The sequence below is a fragment of the Carettochelys insculpta genome, chromosome 6 (genome assembly GCF_033958435.1).
Source record: "Carettochelys insculpta isolate YL-2023 chromosome 6, ASM3395843v1, whole genome shotgun sequence".
Taxonomy (NCBI): domain Eukaryota; kingdom Metazoa; phylum Chordata; order Testudines; family Carettochelyidae; genus Carettochelys; species Carettochelys insculpta.
Genome location: NC_134142.1, coordinates 113,654,439 through 113,674,984, shown reverse-complemented (window position 1 = coordinate 113,674,984; position 20,546 = coordinate 113,654,439). Strand labels below are relative to the sequence as shown.

Below are 20,546 nucleotides of genomic sequence, written 5' to 3'. Positions count from 1 at the left end.
TCCCAGTCGAAGACTCCCGGTGTGCCTCTGGCCCAGTTGTTTCATCCACCTTGTCTTAGCTCCCTATTTGTCAGCACGGGGCACTGTGAGGAGAAAATCTAATAATAATTGTGAGGGGCCCACATGCTCTAGCAGAGAGCACCTGGATAAACTGCAACAGCACTGCTGAGAACAGTCACTGACTGCAGGGACTGCCATTCCCACCAATGTAGCATTTCGCTCTGCTCTGAGGAAGGTCAGAGGACACCGCTCAGAGCTGCAGGTGTCCTTATGGCCTTGTCTTTGCGGGCCATATTGCATTAATTTTATGTAACACTATGGGCTGGGGATTGAATGACACTCCAGAGGGGTGGGGCACCAGAACTCCTCCAGTGGTCAAAAACGGGGGGAAGTGATTAAGGTAAACAAGTCACACTGTAAATACTTTCAGTGACAGACCACTATTACTTCAGACTGGGCTGCCAGAGACCAACAGATATAGACAGGGCTTTGGGCACAAGATATCTGCCTTGAAACTACCTCAGAGCCTTCTTTCTGATCCAGCACACCTCCTACCTGAGGTGGGGCCAGCCATCAGCACAGGGAGCCTCCTCCCAGTCAGTTTAAATCAGCTTGTTGTATTTATTACACCTTCTCTGTGATGCTTTTACCTTAAGAATAAAAGGGGCTTGCACAGAAAGAGTGGTGTGGTAATTGGAACCATTGCCAATACCCCATCCATAGCTCTCAGAGAGAACCAAAGCACACACCGGAGCTGGCAGCTAGGCAGACTGGCTTGCTTGGGCTATCGCAGTGTAAAGCAGGTTGAGCAGCTTTAAACCTCCGCTCAGAAGGGAGTGGGATGGGATCCCAGAGAGGCTGACTGGAGCCCTGACAGGGTATTCCTGGAGCAGACTACAGCAGGGCAGGGGTAGAGATGCAGTTACCCTGAAACTGCAATAGCCACCACAAATGGAGCTGCAACCGTGGGAAAATGTAAGAAACAGCTTATCACAGCCACAGGTGGGAGTGCATGCAATAATGCACAAGCACCAACACCACTGAAACTGCATGTGCTGGGAGTCCAGCTCCCCCCCATCACAGCTGACATCGAGTCAATCCAACGGGCTACCTACCATGGAGGGTAGAAAGGCCAGTGATTAGAGCACAAGCCTGGGACTTTGGAGATCTCAGAACAAGCTCTGTCTCAGTGACACAGAAGTAGCCGTGTTAGGCTATACTCCAACAAAACAAAGCAGCGGAAATGTAGCACTTTAAAGACCTGGAGAATGATTTCCTGCATGACCCTGGGCAAGTCACTAAACCTCTGAGTCTTCACCACCCTTCCATGCAACGCGGCTAAAGCAGTTCTCCACCTTACAAGCGTGCTGGGTGGAGAAATACATTGCAAGGGGCTCAGCCATTACAGTGATGGAGGCCACATAAGTACAGTACATCTGGGTTCGTCTAGACTACATGGACTATCAACCCCATCAGCGTCAATCTTCTGGGGTTCGATTTTTGTACACCTGGTAGAGATGTGAGACATCGAACCACATGGGATCGGCAGTTAGCCCCTGTAGTCATCAATATGACAAAGAGTAAGGGAGGTTGATGGGAGATTTTCTCCCGTCAACTTCCCTCTGTGAAGACAGCTAAGTAAGTCGATTGCAGACATGCAATTGTAGCTAAGGCAATTGCATAGCTAGAATCAACTTACCTGCCAAGTGTAGACCAAGCCTAGGATGGAAAGTGGTAGCATTACATCACATGTTGGGACTACGCCATCTACCCTAGTCCTAGTGTGCTTCAATGGCCTGCCTGTGCAGCATGCCAGACCTCCCTCCGTTTCTGGCTTGCTTCCTCTTCTGGAAAAGCACTGCTCCCACAGCTCTGCGCACACTAGTTTTCCACTGTAGCTAGTGCAAAGCATGCACCTGAAAGACACAGGGACTTTGGTAATGACATACACAAGGCATTTTTCAGATTAGCTGCTGTTTTATATTCTGAAAAAAAGGTGCTTTCATAAGGCTGAAAGATTAACTTTTTCCTTGCTCTGGCACAAGGGTGCCAACCACCTTGCCTGTGTCTTTCACAGCTCAGTAGGGTTTGAACCTTGATTTTACACACTGCCAGAAATTCTACCAGGTTTGGCACATGTAGTGACACACCAAATAACCCTGGAGCACGCTTCTTAGAGTGCATTTCTCCAGATGTCTCCATATCTGGCACGTTACGACCCCCTCAGCATTAGACCTGTTGCAGTGGCCATCAGGTAAGCAAAAGGAGTTGGATTAACAAAAATGGTGTCTGAAATCGCTTTTCCCACAGAACAAGTAGGCACCAGACTGCAGCAGTGTTCCCTGTAAGCGGGACACTTGTGCAGCCGCTCAGGAGAGATTCATGTGCTGCCCACATGATTAGAAGAGCCCACAGCTAGATTTTTTTTTTTTTATTTCCACCGGTGGTGTGTCTCTGCACATGCCTGATGCACATAAAATTTATTCCACACCTGGATGGAGTAAACCCCCCAAAGAATAGAAAAGATTAGCAGGAACACTGGAGAGCAGCAATGGCTTGGCCAGGACCTGGACACACCACCAGCTCTTGGGGAAGGAGGGTTGCTCGGGCTCTAGTCCCCACCTCTCAAGCATTGCATTCTGTGTACACAAGTGTGAGCTGTGATGTGCACACCAGCCCAGTAGAACGCCAGCTCACTTCATGCAGGCCACCAGGCCCCTGCGGCACAGTAGACAACTCCTGTCATTAGTGCCCTGAGCTGGATTGAAACCAGACACCTCAAAATGAAAGGAGAACCCGAGCAACTATGTGACCACCAATGTACATCTTTCCGCTGACATCAGTGGCCTTTGAGCAGGCTCTGTCTCCCACTCCCAGCAGCCTTGGTAAAGAAACCACACCAAGGCACCAGCTCCCTTGACACAGAAGTCATGTGTGAAAGCACTGGTCAAACACAACCTTTACTGAACCACCTTTTAGATACTGTTTGGCCAGCATATACAGACCAATCCCAAAAATCTAGAACTATGCTGAAAAAAAACTGTCTCCAAAACAATTTCTAACCTGGCTTGGGGCAGGTCACACAAGCTGAACTAAACCATGGGTCCTACCAGGCCACTAGCTTTTCAGGTACTACTACAGATAGCACTTAAACTTTTTGAGGCCACAGAACACCAAACAATTTTTTTTTTTAAATGCGAAACGCCTATGAAAATTTTCTGCAAAAAAAAAAAAAAAAAAAAGTGTTCTCAGTCAAAAAACCAAACAGCAGCATATACTACAAAAACACACTGAAGTAATTTAGTCAAGTATCATAGCAATGAAGTACAGTAAACCCCCACTTTACGCAAGTTCAACATGCACGTTAATCGTATCAACGCGAATGACAAAATCCCAGTCTCCAGCTGCCCACTTCCCCCAGCTGCAGGAAGTGGGCGGCTGGAGCCTGGGGGAGGGGAAGAAACAGCTTCCCCCAGCCCTCCCCAGATAGGGGAAACCAGGGGGACACTGCTGCTGGGAGGAGGTGGGAAAGGGGCAAAGCCCCTAAGCCCCATGGAGCTGGGAGGTGCAGCAGTGCCTTGTCAATTTCCCAGCTCCTGCAAACAGCAGGTAGACAGGAAACTGAACGGGCAATGCTGTTCCTACCTCCCTAGGGATGATGGGCTTCCTCTCCCGGCCTCCCTCTGTCTTGCACCTGGGGGCTCAGAGGACAATGGTGGGGGAGGAGGAAGGCAGCAGGGGAGGCCCCTCAGCCCCTGGGAGCAGTTTCGTCAGCCCCAAAAGCAGCAGGGAGCTACGAAACTGACCAAGCACTGCCAGGCCTGGCTCCAGGCTCCTAGGGGCTCAGGAGGAGGAAGGGGTCCTCCTCCCCCAACTTAAGTCAAATTCGAGTTACACAGGGGCAGTGAGGGGTTTTACTGTAGTAACATTGTATCTGGTTGTAATAACACAAATATACACCATCAGCGCAGGATATCAAAAAAGTGTCAGATGCTTGTGGCACACCTGTGAGTTCTTCGACAGAACACAGTTTAAGAAACACTTGCTATAGAGCATGGCTGACCAGCAGCCCCTTTTTGAACACAAAGAGGAACAATGCACAGGAGCTGGAAGCACAATTCCTAGTTCTCTAGAACATACGTCCTGTGTGACCTTGGGCAAGTCACTTAATACATTTGTGCTTCCATTTTTCCCTCCCTTATGCAAATGAAAGATGTACACTTTTTTGGAGAGCTCATTGTTCAATTCACTTTCCCCTTCCCTTCATTACAATGGTAGAAACATCATCTGGTGAAACAGACTGAGTTAGTCCCAGGATCCCATCTTCTTCTGCCAACCTCAGGCTTTTGAACCTCCCCTTTCCACGTTAGGATGCAGGTAAAGTTTAACTTGTCTGGGAGCTGGATCTAGCAGTAACAGTTACATGGTGACTGTACCTCAGAGTCAGCTAATAAATCTGCCTGGAAGGAGTTGAAGCAAAAGTGGCCTCACCCAGATGGAAAAGCAGAGACTGTACTGCTGCTGCATGCAGCAAGCATGGCACCTTTTATGAAACGAGAGAGGGAGAGGCAGCCTCTATCTCCCAGAGAGCGCATAGCCAGGGCTTGAAAAATCCACCCACTACTAGTCACACGGAGGAAACTCCCTCAGGTGATCCTACCTTGTCAATGGGTACAAGATTACAGCTTTCATTCAACAGCAAGTACAGTAGGGGCTCAACATTCATGAGGGTTCCATGGGGGGAACCCTTGTGAATGCTGAATTTCGTGAATATGGCAGCCCCCGGCTGCTGGGGTTCCTGCCTGGGTGAAGCAGCAGCTGCCAGCGCTCTGTGCCCTGGAGTCCCGGGGAAGAGGCTGGTGGGACTGCTCGCGGATAATTGGATTTGTGAACCTTAGGTTTGTGAATATTGAGACCCTATTGTATCTTCTTGCTCATGCAGTGCAGAGAGTGATGGGAAGCTGCTCCCCTCCAAGAGCAGCCAGATGACATGGAGCAAGGACTTAAATTAACTGGACACCTCTTTTTCAGGCAGGGGATAGTCTTGCTATTAAGCCAGTGGCCTAGGATATTGAAAATCTGAGGGTACACCTACCTGCCAGGAGATCAAACCAGTCACAGTCAATCTTCTGGAGTTTGATTTCACACACCTAGTAGGGATGTGAGAAACTGAACTATCAGGACTTGACAGTCAACCCCTGTACTCCTCATTCTCACAAGGAGTAAGGGAGCTCAACAGGTGAGTTTCTCTCTTCGACCTCCCTTAGTGAGGACAGTCAGATATGTCAATTCCATCTACGCAGTTGTCCTAGCTGGAACTGCGTAGTTCAGATCAACTTTCAGGTCTAGTGTAGACCTGCCCTGAACGCGATTCCTGGCTCTGATACAAACTTTCCATGTGATCTTGGGCCAGTTTCTCTGTGCTGTGGTTTCTTCAACTACAAAACAAAGTGGCTAACCCTTCCCTTCTCCCATCCTCTGTCTAAATAGATGACGCACAATAAGCTCTTTGGGGCAGAGAAACTGTCCTGGACTAAGCATGTACAGCCCCTCCCACGATGGAGGTCAGCTCTTAGCTGAAGCTGCCAGGCGCGAAATGTAATAATGACCAGATCACATCCAAAGAGACCAGTACTCTAGAATCTGTCCAGCAAAGCGCAGACTCTGATGGGACTTAAGCACATGCTTTAGTGTTTGGTTTAATGTAGACCACTAACAAGAATCTCATCAGCTAGAGGAAAGGAAGAAGGGCTTCCCTGAAGGCATTCCCCTCAGACCTGCTTGGTACCAACCCCTCTTATTTCCCATAGGCCTCTGTCTAGAAAGCATGTGATAAATTGATCAGGCTTAGGAAAGAGAAGTTGGGTCAGGGAAATCATGATATCCCCCAGGCTGACAGACAGTGCAGTGGCACAGGGAGGCCTGAAAGCATGTGGTCACACTAGTGCATTTCAGAGACAAACAGCACCAAGTGCTGAAAAACAGGGGCAGAAGTGAAGTATAATATCAAAGCATTTGAAAACAAATTGCACTGCTGCTCCCCAACACAAGCACCTCAGTGGGTGGCTCTAATCTCAGACCTCAGTAACCTCACTTAAAAATATCATTCAAATCTCCGCAGACACAAAGTAAAAGAATAAAATGTGAACTCCAGCGTGCCCAACCGTTCCCAAGCAATAATCCCAGCAGAACCAGCTGTCACAGGAAAGCCTTTCAAGAGTTTACATTTGCAGATAAATAAAAAGGAAGTGGCCCAAAGGCAAAACGGAGCCACTGATTTGAGAGCTTTACCAAAAAAATATTTCCGAGGCCGTGTTGTCTGATTTTGAGCAATGTAGCAAAGTACCACACAGTTTTCCTACCTGGCAAGCCAAGCAATTCAATTTTATCTCTGCCTATGCTGGTGAGTGAAAGGAGATCTGGGCAGAGCAAAGCTGCTTATTTGCAGTTAGGCTCCCTGGGTTTGCACAAGGCTGTGTTATTTCTGATGTTCTCCATGTTACTGTTATTAGGGTGCAGTGCCGGTAAAAGATCCCAGCCTATCTGATGACTGGAGTAGTGGAAAGGGCCCACCTAAACCATGGAAGGCCACCCCCTCGCATGACAGAGGGGCTGCACCGAATCCAGTTGTGGATCCCCTCCTCCCCCCACCCTGTTCACCCACACAGCAGCAGCAGAACATGCAGCAGCAGGAGCAGCACTGCAAAGAAATGCACACCACCTGCCAAAGTGCCTCAGCCTCGACCGGGAGGTATCCTTCCTGCGACAAAGACAGGGGATCTGTCTGTCTCCTGGTCCATTTAGTCCTCCGCTTTGAGAAGGCGGCCACTAAGAGCCAGCTAAGGCCATGATGCTTTCAGTAAGGTGAAGCGGAGTGAGACTAGCAAACTCATTTCAACATCAGACACCCACAGCAACTCTTGATCACAAATGACTTGGCCTGCATTTGAACTCGTACCGCAGAGATAAAAGTCAGTAGCTTGTTACCAGATGCCTGAGGCATCAACTCCACCATTCAGATGTGTTTTTTTCCCCAGACTAGAAACGATAGCTACTGACTACCATTAGCAAAAACTAGGAACTGTGCCTGCAACCCTTACCTCCTTCCACCCCAGCCATGAAACACCCCTCCCACCCTGCTGTCCTGGCAGCAACTGAGAATCTAAACTTAAGGGTATCTCCACAATGAACTGGGACAGGCTGAGGGCACAGAGAGTGGTACTGCACATGACCCAGCAGATGGAGGAGTGAGGGGAAGAAAACCCACCCCACACAAAGACCATTCATCTCAGATGCACAGGGAGTACAGTAAATGAGTTTTCAGAGCTACAGGCACCACCGAAACAAGAGAAGCTCCAGTTATTCTGTTACTTAACGTTCCCCAGGAAACCAGACGGGATTACTAATTATTGATGGCCTCTTTAAAGCCTTACAGAGAGTGATGTGGAATTGGCTAAGTGTGGCTCTCTCATAACCCTGCCTGCCTTCTTCCTTCCCTTAACCACGTGGTTTGGTATGACAGTTTTACCGTCTGGTACCTGCAAAAACTCACAACCAGATTGGACAAGGACAGCAGCAGTGGATTTTGCTCCTACTCACTCCAATTCCCTCCCTCAGGGCTTCTGTTGGGTACAGCCATGCAGGCAGACCCAATCACAAGAAAATCCCATCCTGCAGAAAGTAGAGTTTGGGAGCAGACAAGTTTAGGCCTTGTCTACACTGGGTATTTACCCTCACTGTAACCATCACTGTAGCTGTACCACATCACATTTGAACTTATACTGCAGAGATGACAGTCTTTAGCTATTTGCTCCAACCAGTCTTACACCAGAAAGGCCAGACAGGCCTTGAAAGCTGTTGACATGAAAAATACACAGTAAACCATACTCACACCCAATATGCTATATATTAAGCACAAAACCCAAAGTAATAGTGACAAATATGCTGCCATTTGCACCTCATTTCGCTTGCCAGGTAACTACCTTGGTACCAGCTACCTCTATCTAGATTTGTACAGTAAAACCCTGGGTTACGTGGGGGTTGCATTTCTGCAACCCCCATGTAACTCAAATTTTTGCACAAGTCAGGGTGGGGAACCAGGAACCAGGCCGCAGCTTGGTTCCCAGCTCCCTGCTGCTTGCAGGACCGGGGAAACTGACCAGCTCACCAAGGCTATGTCTACACGTGAAGCCTACATCGAAGTAGCCTATTTTGATGTGGCGACATCAAAATAGGCTATTTCGATGAATAATGTCTACACGTCCTCCAGGCCTGGCAACGTCGACGTTCAACATCGACGTTGCGCAGCACCACATCGAAATAGGCGCTGCGAGGGAACGTCTACACGCCAAAGTAGCACACATCGAAATAAGGGTGCCAGGCACAGCTGCAGACAGGGTCACAGGGCGGACTCAACAGCAAGCCGCTCCCTTAAAGGGCCCCTCCCAGACACAGTTGCACTAAACACAAGATCCACAGAGCCGACAACTGGTTGCAGACCCTGTGCATGCAGTATGGATCCCCAGCTGCAGCAGCAGCAGCCAGAAGCCCTGGGCTAAGGGCTGCTGCACACAGTGACCATAGAGCCCCGCAGGGGCTGAAGAGAGAGCGTCTCTCAACCCCTCAGCTGATGGCTGCCATGGCAGACCCCGCTATTTCGAAGTTGCGGGACGCGCAACGACTACACGGTCCCTACTTCGACGTTCAACGTCGAAGTAGGGTGCTATTCCCATCCCCTCATGAGGTTAGCGGCTTCGACGTCTCGCCGCCTAACGTCGATGTTAACATCGAAATAGCGCCCGTCACGGCTACACGTGTTGGGCGCTATTTCGAAGTTAGTGCCGCTACTTCGAAGTAGCGTGCACGTGTAGACACGGCTCAAGGCTGGTCAGTTTCCTGGCTGCTTCTCCCTGCCTTCCCCCCACCAGGAGGTTGTCAGTCTGACAACAGCACTGCTGGGGGAAGGCAGGGAGAAGAAGCTCATAGCACAGCTAGGCAGGCTGACAGCTGTAGAGCAGCTTCAAGTTGCGTTTAGCTCACGTTAAAGTGAATTACTTGCAACTTGAGCCACGTATTTCAAGGGTTTATTGCATATGGTCCAAAACATCTTAGGTAAAATGCAGATGCTCACATACTAAGAAAACATACATTATTCATATGTGGCCAGCTAAGTTAGTTTGGCAGTTAGTTGCCCCCATTCTCTGAACTGCACCTAACAAAACTGGCCTGCCACTACTTAGTATAATGCATGGGCACTAACAGAGTTATTAAAATTAATATTGGGGGTGGGGAAATAGAACATATGTTAAATGTCTTAAATTAATAGATATGGAGCATTAATCAATATTAATGCAACTACAAGAGAAATGAAAATAGTTACACATACATATATAGCATCTTATCTATAGTCAGAAGGAAAGTCATCTGACATACAATGTGCAATTCCTCAAATAATAATAATTAAAGGCTGCCAGAATTGATATGTTCAAGGGGGTAGAACAAACATTATAAAAGCAACTGTAACATCAGGCACTCAAAATCCAGATGTGCCCATTCGCTAAAGTTATATATTCTGCATATTATTAGGATTTCTATTTGTCCTTGAATGTAGATTAACAGTTCTCACATTACAGACCAGAACCTCAGTGGTACAAATTTGGAATTGCTCCACTGAATTCCACAGAATCATGTATATTTATACTAACTAAGGAGCCTTCCCCCAGCCATGGAACGCCAGTCATGGGCAGAGCCATTTCAAGGGACAAGGGCATCTGCCTGTAATGAAATGGTCCAGAGAACGAGAAGAAAGGGAGGTGATCCTGAACAGACTGCTATGTTCTATTGTAAATGTACACAACATATTTAGTCTGCTCCCAAGAGAGTTTGGCCAGCTCTGAACACTCCAAACCAGAGCTTGTTACATGTTATCTCCGTAGCTTGCGACAACCTCGCAAAATATTTTGACTCTCTCTCTTCACAGACGTAATAGGCCCCTGGCTTTACCCACCCAAAGGGCCTGACTCACAGCTTTGCAAATGAGCTTTTAGGCCACTCTGGCAGCATACATGAGCAACTATAGAGTGGGTGCAGACAAGCCCACTGAAAATGCCCCACATGCAGAGGGCCCTGAGGAGTTAGTGGAAGGGTTCTAGGCTAGACCTGTTCCTAGGCCCCTTTAACACGGACCAAAAATCAGAAATACGCCAGAGGTATGGCCAGGGCACATGGTGCTCTGGACAGTCTATTTCTCAGCTGCCATGCGAAACAGATTGTATGCTGGAGTAGCATGAGGGCTGCTCTCATTTACACCAGTGGTCAGGCAGGTCCCTGAATGGCTCCAAAATTGAATTTTGACCAACAAAGGAGGCCTTAATATTTACCCAATTATTGCACCTTAGCAGGTCTTGAAGCTTATAAATCATAGTCCCTGCTGCAGATACAGAGCTCAAGGAACGTCTGTGGGAACCACTGTATCCCCTTCCCATGCGGCTGTTGTAAGAAAGTGGAGAAAGCAAGGGAACACACTCAAAGTTTGTGATAAAAGGGAGTAAGGAACAATTACAGCTAACTTCCTTTCCTTCTGGTTAAGCAGGGCCCAAGGCACTCTGAAGAGAGATGAACGGAGTGACGCCCAAATGTGGGAGTTGGGTAATGTGATGTGGAGACCTGTCAGAAGGCACAAGATGGAGTGGTGCTGAAGTGGAACCTCCTGACTCTGGTCTTTCCCAAGGTGAGCCACCGAGTGAGGCCCACTTGCAGGCCCAGAAAAGGAAGTACTGTTAGCAAAATTGAGAACCAGCCAGGCAGGCCTCCTCAGAAGTCCTCCCCACCTGTCTGCCCAGGAGAGCACAGTCCACTCTCAGGTGGCATGGACGTGGCCCAATCTTCCCTTTGCCAAAGGCTTTAGACCCATGGACCTCGTCATAGCTGCCTTAGCAAAATGTGCCGCTTCTCTGCAGCTGCCACGGGCTTGGTAATAACCCCAGAGGAGAGAGATCTGGAGTTCTCAGCTAGCTTGAAGGGGATCAAGTCTGGGCAGGGATCTTGGCTCAGTGAAGATTCACCTGAGCCTGCAAGATGGCCACCCTCTGGGACAACACAGGCACTGAATCGGAGTTCTAAAGGCTTTGGGCTTTACCGCTTGAGCTGAAGAGCCAGACTTGCATGGTATTATCTCCTGTGGCTGGGCAAGGAAATACACAGAGCAGTGTTGTGTAACACCTGGATGCACCCTCCCAAGAGGGGGTAATTTGTTACTTTCTCTCTGTGCAACCTCTCTCATTCACTGGGGTTAGCCGGGTGCTCTGAATAGATGATCTCATGCTACTTCTGGGGTTTATTTTAATTATCAATTTTAACTTCATCGTGCAGCCAGCACAAACACACTCCAGCAAGACCACACCCTGTCATCAGCAGTGTGCCCCATCATAAGCACCTCTACTGGGAGTATCAACAAGACCTCAGTGATGCAGGTCCTGTATGCACGACCCACTGGATCCATGCCAAAGTAATTGATCCACTGGCTGTTGATTTATCACATCTGCTGCAGACATAATAAAACAATCTCTGAGCACACGCCCCTGAAGAGCCATACGCCGTCAAGGTAATGCACCGCCAGCTTTGAAGGGAGAGCAGCCGCCACCAACCTTATTACATAGAAGCTGCTGCAGTATGTCGACTTCAGCCACAGTATGTGCATAGTTGAAGTGGGCTGACAGTGCCAGCAAGCATAGATAAGGCCTTACGCTCAGATGCCAGCTCATCTTTCACTCCACTTCAGCTCTGCCCAATGTTTTCCTCTCTACTTTCTCTTCTGCAGCCCCAAGCCCAGAAACTTCTCCCTCTGCTTGGCCTCCCTTTGAAGTATTCCACAATACTCAGCATGACAGATATTATGCAAGCATGACTGTATATGCTTGTGAACACAGAAGGCTTGTACACTAGTGCAGTTCCTTAGAGACGGTCCGCAAGCAAAATCCCATAGCCAAGCAGCCCCCAAACTTGGAGGACATATGAATGTCAAATATTTAATTCAAGCCCCTCTCTAGCTGCGACACATGCCAGGGGATCATTGCATAGGTAGAAATCTAGAACATGGGGGAGGGATAGTGCAGTGGTTAGCGCACTGGCCTTGTAAACCCAGGGTTGAGAGCTCAGCCCTTGAGGAAGACTTTCAAGGGTCTGTGGTGAGCTAGATTTAAAAAAAAATCAGTTAGGGATGGTGATAGGTACTGCTGTGAGTGCAGGGCACTGAACTTGATGACCTCTTGAGGTCCCTTCCCCCTCTATGAGATATGTCCTTGTCCCAAACATGGGATAATACACAATATAAGTATGAGGGCCTGTTTCTGCATGGACAAGCTCCCAATTCTTTGGGCTGACCAGGGAATCCTATAAATGTTACCTGTTGCCAAGACCTAAATGAATGGGAGAGCAGTGAGGAAAGCAAATGTCCTAACAGATTCTCAGTCCTCTGCGTTCTTTAGTTAAACAAAGACTGCACATTTCCCTCACACAACAGCAATGGGAAATCTGAGTAGGTTTCTGGCGTCTTGGTAAACTATTACTAAGGTTGTTAGAGCTGAATATTGACCATTGATGTTTCTTGACAATGATCCGATGGTGTACTTCTTAAAGTCTGGATTTGATCCATATTTTACCACCCCCAGAAAATAATAGAATCTTTGTGATTCTCCACATAGTAAACCTTACTCCAAGTCCCATTGGAAAACAAATTGGCCCACACATATGCGATAGAAGATAACATCACTTACTGGATTCGGTGTAGTATGTTAGAACATACTACACTGACTACAGCGAGCATCTATGCCACATGCTCTCTAAGAAAGTGAAGAGCCACTTGATCAAAATCCTTTACAATAAACAAAAGATGATTAAAAATGAACTCTCTGAACTTGAAATTCTAATCAACAATCAGGCATCACTTACGGGGTTGGATTGGAATGTAAATAAAATAATGCGCAGCTGAAATTCTGCAGGAAAGACCTTCAGCATGGGCCAAATGGCAAGGGAGATAAATCCCAGCTGTAGACTTATACTTACCCTCTGGGGCATAGGTTAGAATAACTTTTTTTAAGAGCCTGCTGGCGTATTGCTTTCAAGGCGACCCAACTGAGATAACTGGGTAGGCAGCAAGTCTAGAGAAACCAGCTAGCTGATCTCAGAATCCTTTCACTTGGGATTCTGAGGTCTCTCTTCAGTATCACTTAATTTTGAATAGTAACAGAGAGGGAGCCGTGCTAGTCTATATACTATCAAAACAAAAAGCAGCCAAGTAGCACTTTAAAGACTAGCAAAATAATTTATTAGGTGAGCTTTCGTGGGACAGACCCTCTTTTGTCTGAAGAAGTGGGTCTGTCCCACGAAAGCTCACCTAATAAATTATTTTGCTAGTCTTTAAAGTGCTACTTGACTGCTTTTTGTTTTCACTTAATTTTGATGAGCCACTGAGTATCTATTTGCTGATAGCTTTATCTTCAGTACTGACCAGAATCACTGCAGTTGCAGCCTGAAATAGCAGCCCCCAGCATGCTGTTATGTGTATTACTATAGGGCTAGATTGATGCAAAAGTGGCGCAGAGATTGATATACCTTTGTGCAAGGTGCTGCACATATACACACACTGTGTCCCAAAGAGCCCCTGCCCCAAAGAGTATGCACTCTAAATTGGCAAGGTAGAAAAAGGACAGTATGGGAAACAAGCAGGTGAAGCCACTCACCCAAGGACACACAGCAGGTCAGTAGCAGAAAACAGAACCCAAGTGTCCCAAGCTTCTATCCATTGGGAAATTTAAACAAATATAAAAGTCAAACCCAATCAATGTATCTTGCATCATGCCCAGAAGTTTGCTAAACTCCAGCAGACTGTCAAGGTGTGTGAATTAAAAAGTGTATGATTGAGAAAGGTCTGGTGCTTTGGAAAGTTCAGTTTCATATAACTGCACACAGAACTACAGTCTTAATCTACAAAAACAAGACGTGGCACCTTATAGACTAACAGATATTTTCATGGGCCCATGAAAGCTTATGCTCCAAAATATCTGTTAGTCTGTAAGGTGCCACAGGACTTCTTGCTGTTTCTGAAGATACAGACTAACACGGCTACCTCTCTGATACTAGTCTTCATCTAGTAGAAGGCAGCACTTTGCAGGAGTTGGAGGACAGCAATGACACAAGCACACCTGGATTCTTTTCCTATCTGCGTCAATGACTTCCAGTATGACCTTGAGTAAGTTGCACAGCCCATCTGTGTTTCTGCTTTACAAACTGAAACAGTTCAGTTTACTTATACCCTATCTCAAAGGGGTGTTGGTCAGGTTTAACTAAAGTTTATGAAGAGCTTTGAGATCCCCAGATTAAAAGACCTAGAGAAGTACAGAACAGGTTTACAGATATACACGGGGCTCACTCGTGAAATATGCAGACACATCCCCCATCTCTGTTCTCTTACACTGGGGCACTTGAGAAATAACTCCATTAAAAAACAACAAGGAGTCCAGTAGAGATGTAAAATCCCTTTTAAAGAGTTTACAGGGTAATCGATTAAGTGGGTGGGGGAGAGCTGTGGAGGTCACTGCAGCTCAGCTGGGCTACAGCAGCCCCTCGGCCACAGACTGAGGCTGCTTCACCCTGGCTGGAGCACCCTTGCTTGTGGCATGCTGGGGATTAGAGCTGCTCCGGCCCAATGGAAGTGATGCAGGCAAGGGAGCTCCAGCCAGGCGGAAGCAGCCCCTGTCCATGGCAGGGAGGTGGCCCCAGCCCAGCTAAGCTACAGCAGCCTTTCCAGCCACCCCTCCCTGCTTTCCAGCTGTGCTCCTCACCTCCCAGTGCCACTACAAACAGGGGCTACCGTAGCCTGGCTGGGGCACCCACTCTTGCAGTGGTCCTTTGGGGCTGCTCCAGCCCGTTGGTTAACCGTAACTGGTAAACCTCATCTGTTAGGGCAAAACCCATTCATCAGGCGAACTGGAGCACAACTGAGAGGAGAATCATGCCCACAGGTTACCAACTAATTTTATTATAGCTGATTTCATGTCACAAACAATGTCATACTAAGGGTGTCTGGGGACCTTGGCATGAGCCACAAGGCACCTTTTTTGCCCTATTTTCCCTGAAAACCTATGCAAAGTGGCAGCCATAGAGCCAAGCTGGCATGAGAGCTTGGTGTGAAGGCAGAGGGGCAGACTTCTGTGCCTCATGGGGCTGTAAGAGTGGAGTGCCACAGGAAAAGTAGCATGCTTGAGAGCAAGGCCAGGAGAGCAGGGACACACTGAAGCAGGGACAATGGTCACCACAATCAAAGGGTCTTATGAGGTGGTCCAAGGGGCACCTGTCAAGGTTTCTCGCAGCAAAGAAGAGAACCTGATGAGATAGATGGGCAGGAAGCATCACAGATGCATGGCTTTAAAAACAAACCAATGTCCCCCTCCTACATATAATCATATTTCCATCAGAGCTTTACACACATTCATGAATTAAGCTACAAGCACCATGGATCACTGAGATAGATCAGCTCACAAGTTCCTCATTCTCTGCTCTTGGACAGGAACCTGAGGCCCAGTAAAGTTGAGAGATTCATCCAAAGTCACAAAGCAAGTTGGTGTCACACCCAGGAACAGAAAACCAGTGTCTTACCTCCCAGTCCCTGCCAGAACCACAAGGTGCTTTTCAGCCCTCCTGCCCCCACCCTGCACTCCCCTGGTACTACATCTCCAACAAATCAGGTCTGGGAATATGAAACGCTCAACTCCCTGGCTGCCTCATCTCCTGGGAGAGGGGAGGGCGTTGAGGAAGAAACAGCAACATGAATTTACACTCCTCTCTCCAGCACAGCACTAGTGACCCACATAGCCCCGGAGTGGGTGGGGCGGGGGATCTCCAGGCACGCCTCCTCCTCCCTGCTCTGGGGAAGCAGCATTTCCGATCAGGTAGCGATGCAGTTCAGTGTGAACAGTTTATAAAAGGAGGGCGTGATGCAACACACGGAGGGGTGGGGGCGCATCTGGAGTGGAGCTGGGGGAAATTGTGTCTCCCCTCGCCGTGGCTGAGTTGATTGCCGCCAACCGGCGCTGAGCCCCCCGTTTCCCTCTGCATTACAGTGGGAGGAAGCCCCGACCACACCCCCGGGGCGGTCTGATCCCCACCCGGCTGCAGGCCAATCCACAGCCCCAGGGGACTCGCCGGCCCACCGCGTCTCCCCCGCCTGGAGAGCGGCGATCCCCAGGCAAAGCGGGAGGCGGGTCCCAGCGCCGGCGGCTGGGAGGCTAGAAATGGATCGGGATGAGCCTCCCCCGCCGCAGTGGCCGCGCCATCCCGGGGCCGGCTGCAGAGGAAGGACATCCCACAGCACTCACCTGGCTCGCTGCTGCTCTGCCTCTGCCTGGGCTGGGGAAGCGGGACGCAGCCTGCCTGCCTCTCGCGGGCTCTCCTTTTGACTGGCGCAAAGCAGGATGTCTGCCCGGCTCCCTTCCCAGCCCCGCAGGCGGCTCGCTTCCGCCCCCTGCGACCGAAGGCAGCACTGCAGCCTCCCTCCCGCGCTCCAGCCAGAGGCTTCACGTGAAAGCCTCCAAGTCAATCCAGCGTCTCCATGACTAACATACACACACCCGCACCGCTGCTGCTGAGAGCGGCTGGGTTCCACCTCCCAGGCTCAAGTCCTTGCTAAGATTGGGGTGCGGAGAAGGGGAAGAAATCGACCTGCCCCTCATTGCAAAGGACGGGGTGTTTCTACGCAAAGAAGCCAGCCTACGGCGTGGCCCAGCAGACTGGTTCTAAGCCAGGGAGCCTGAATTTCATAGGGGCCGAGCACGGGAGCGTTTCTTTCATTTCAGGGAGAGGAATTGTGCGTTGGGGCCAACAAAACATTCCCTATCAGTTTGGGCCGTTTTCAGTGTTTGTAGTTTATTTAAAATAAAAGTGAGGTTTCAACACAAGTTGTTTGGTTATCAAAAAAAACCAAACAAACCACACACCACCTTTGGCCTCAGAAATCAATGGGAAGCAACGCGGCGCCCTCCATACAAACCATTTTGGGATCATTTTGGCATTTTTGCAACAACCCAATTCTGTCACTCAGCTCTAGGTGCAATTGCATTTGGGGCCACGGGGGTCATCAGGTTCACCCCGGAATGGATTTGGGGTAGCTCCAGTGACCCTTCCAGCGCAGGATTGCTGGATGTCTTTGGAGCTACATATCTCTCTGACTGGGCACGATAACCACAGCCCCTGCAGGGCAAGTGCACCAACGGGGGAAAGGAGTGCACAGTGCGCAGCACAGGCCGCTGGGCCCAGGGAGGCAGGGGATCACTCAGCAGGCTTCAACCCTGGCAGCACAAAGGAGCCTGCCCTGGCATCACCCTTCCCCTGGGGGCCAGATGCACTAGGATAGTGAGCTAGAGGAACAAGAGCTCACACACATGCTCAGCCCTGCCTACCCCTGCGGTGATTGATGTTGCCCCAAACTGCTCCCAATGCCCAAACCGATGAACAGGCCCATAAGAAGGGGGGATGTGAGGGGTGTGAATGCACCCCCCGACATGGGCCACTCCACCCCGACCACGACCCCTCCCCAACTGGCCTGCCTGGGGATGACCGGGCAGAGGGTGGGCAGCTGATGGTAGCCTGGGCTCCCCTGGCCCTCACCAGGGTGCTCCATCATGTGCTCCAGCCCAGCTGAGCCCCCCAGGGTGGCTGGAAGCCTCCCAGGTGCCCACGGAGAAGCGGGGTTCAGCAGGCCGGGAGGGGAGTGGGGAGGCTGTCAATGCCTCCCCATCCCGTCCCCCGCAATCATCCCCCTCCCAGGCCAATCTGGTGGGGTCCTTCGGCTGAGCCGGGCGGGCAACGTCGGGCTCTGCCTGCGGGACGCCCCTGGCCGGGACTCCCTGATCCCTCGCCTGTCCCAGCAGCAGCGCAGCCGGGCGGGACGGAACCAGATGGCTGTTAGCGTAGTACGGCTGGGGAAAGGCACTGAAAGGCGTTCTCCGGCAAAGCGCTGGCCCTTTAAACGCCGGGTGGGTCAGAGGCACCGCCCAGCCCAGGGGGCCACACACACGCACGCACAAGCCCTAGGCAGCGTCTAGCAGCCGCAGGGCGGGCGCATCCTCTTAAAGGGACAGGCGCACACGGCAGCACGTGGGCACACACCCGCACCGCGCTAGCCACTCAACTCCTCTCCCCGTCACCAGGAGGGGACGCCGGCGGCCGCATCCCGCCGGGGGGAAGACGAGGAGGAAGGGCGGTCGGGCGGGGCTCCTGCCAGCTCCGCCTTTGCTGTCCCCGACACAGGCCGGGGGGGTTCCGCTTCCGAGCGGGCCGCACTCACCCCGGGAGCACGTGGCCGGAGTGGGACTTACCTGCTGTTCCCCTCCGGGAGCCGCTCTCCTGCCCGCCTGCCAGAAGGTGCCCTGGCTGGCTGCAAAAGAGGGTGGTGCCTCGCTGAGCATGGGCCGGGAGAGCGTGATTCACCTGGCGGCTGAACGCCGTCAGCCCCGGCCGAGCCAGTGCTCCAGCTGCCGAGGCCGGGGCACCTCCGCAGAAGAGGTGGTTAGCGGAAGCCGCTGGGGGAAGTAGCCTCTGACTCCAGGCACTTAACGCTGTCCCATGCGAGGGTCAGATTTCAGCTGTGTTCTGGTGACACCTGGATAGTATTAGGGGAGGGAGGGGGGAAGGGTGAAATGAGCAGCTTTGCAGCGCATCAACTCACTGCTTTCAGCGCCTCTCTTCCAGATTTCCCGGGTACTATGTCTAATTTAATCAACCCATTTCTAGGGTACCAACCAGTATGGTTTCTTAGCACCAGCCAGGTAGGAGCTGGGCCAGCCTGAAGGGAAAAGTGGGCTCAGACTAGAGCAGTGGCTCCCAAACTTTTGACATCATATCCCCCTTTTGATTTTTGAGAAACCCTCGTGCCCCCCACCTCTTCTTTACCATCATCCAACCCCCCTTAACAAAAAAATCAATTTGTAATTTAAAATAAACACAAAAAACTTGATACAAAAATGTTACTTAAAATTAAAAATAAGCACAATAAGTTTTTCTTGGTCCCTTGTGGGTGCCTGGTGCAGCCCCAGCTGGCCAGCTGCCTGAGCCCCATGCCAGCCTCCAGCGCTGCCTGGGACTGCTGCCCGCCCGCCTGGGACCTGCACTGCTAGAGCTGCCTGCCTGAGCCCTGCGCTACCAGGACCAGCTGCCCGCCCACCAGGAGCCCACTGTAGCCATGGGCTAGGCTCCTGAGCTGCCCACCCAAGCCCCACCCTGTCAGAGCCAGCTGCTCACCTGTCATCCCAAGCTGCTCAAGCCCTATGCTGCCCAGGCCAGCCACCTTCCCACCAGCCCAAGCTGGCCAAGCCCTGCTTTGCCGAGGCCATCTGCCTGAGTCCCATGAGTCCCACAAGCTGGCCAGCTATCAAAGCCCCACAAGCCCTGTGAGCCACCCACCTGAGCCCCTTCCCTGCCCTCCAACAAAGCCGTGTGCCCCCAGTCCCCCAGCTAACCCCATCATCCTCCTTCTCAACACACACACACTCTCATATGCAGAAGGCAGCCAGCTCCACATGGGTCTTTGCCGGCTGCCTGCATTTCATAGCATCTGTGCTGGGTCACCCACATAAAATGGCAGGGGCTAAGAGCCAGAAGCAAAGGTCGGATCTTTCTTCAGGTGGGGGAATGATGTGGGGGGCTGGGTCGCCTCAGGCCCCTGCTAGAATTTCTTCACACGCACCCTGGGGGCACACCCCTCAGTTTGGGAAACCATGGACTAGAGCAATGAGGGGATATGGGGGTAGGGTAAATTCCTGGCTTTCCTACCTGCTTCTGGTGTGACCTCAAGCAAATTCCAAAAGGTGCCTATCTCCTGTAGAAATCAGTCCAATCCAGATGGTCGAACTACTCTCAGCAATCTGGCTTTGAGCCTCTCTCTTTCCTCTCTGCAAAATGGGATGGATGGTGCTTTCTTCCAGCCTCCATCTTTCCCTTCTATTTAGATGAGGAGCTCTGTGGGTACAGCACTGTCTTTCATTATATATACGGACAACATCAGGCATTATAGGGCTCTGGCTGGAGTTGAGACCTCTCACTGCTCCTGTAATATGACTAATGCTGTGGCCACCTTCTCTGCAGCTTCTTTGTTGAGGTCTTATTTCTCAGACCTCCCCTGGAGGGAAATCTCTAAGGCAGAAGGAAAACTTGCCAGGCAACGTGCCACAGACTTTGCTGAGGAAAAACTTTGACAAGAGATGCTTTTTGCAACAAAGGGCCCAATCTAAGTGCCACAGAGCTCTGCATGGGACTAGGATCCCACCCTAAAGCTGGCCAGACATGAAGTTGTCCTGGTATCCTGCAGCAGGGAGTTCCACGGGTTGGCATGCTTTATGGCCAGCCAGCTGCTGGAAACTTCACCCTGGCTAGCCATGATGTCCTAGCTGATCCTGCTACTGTTGGCGTGAAATGGAAACAGGAGGAGTCAGGGTCTAGTTCTGTGCACTGTTCAAGTACAGAGACTAGAAGAAATTGAGGGTCAGATGCCTGAA

The 20,546-nt window shown here is 50.5% G+C and overlaps 1 protein-coding gene across 2 annotated transcripts in view; it reads right to left on the bottom strand.

The window, feature by feature from the left end:
* Positions 1-16,476, bottom strand: part of SLC25A22 (solute carrier family 25 member 22) — an 85,341-nt gene extending 68,865 nt beyond the window's left edge. For both annotated transcript variants that reach the window (XR_012646040.1, XM_074997866.1), the window contains exon 1: positions 16,374-16,476. The gene's annotated coding sequence lies outside the window, so the exon portion shown is untranslated. The remainder of the gene's footprint in view (positions 1-16,373) is intronic.
* Positions 16,477-20,546: the final 4,070 nt, after the last annotated feature.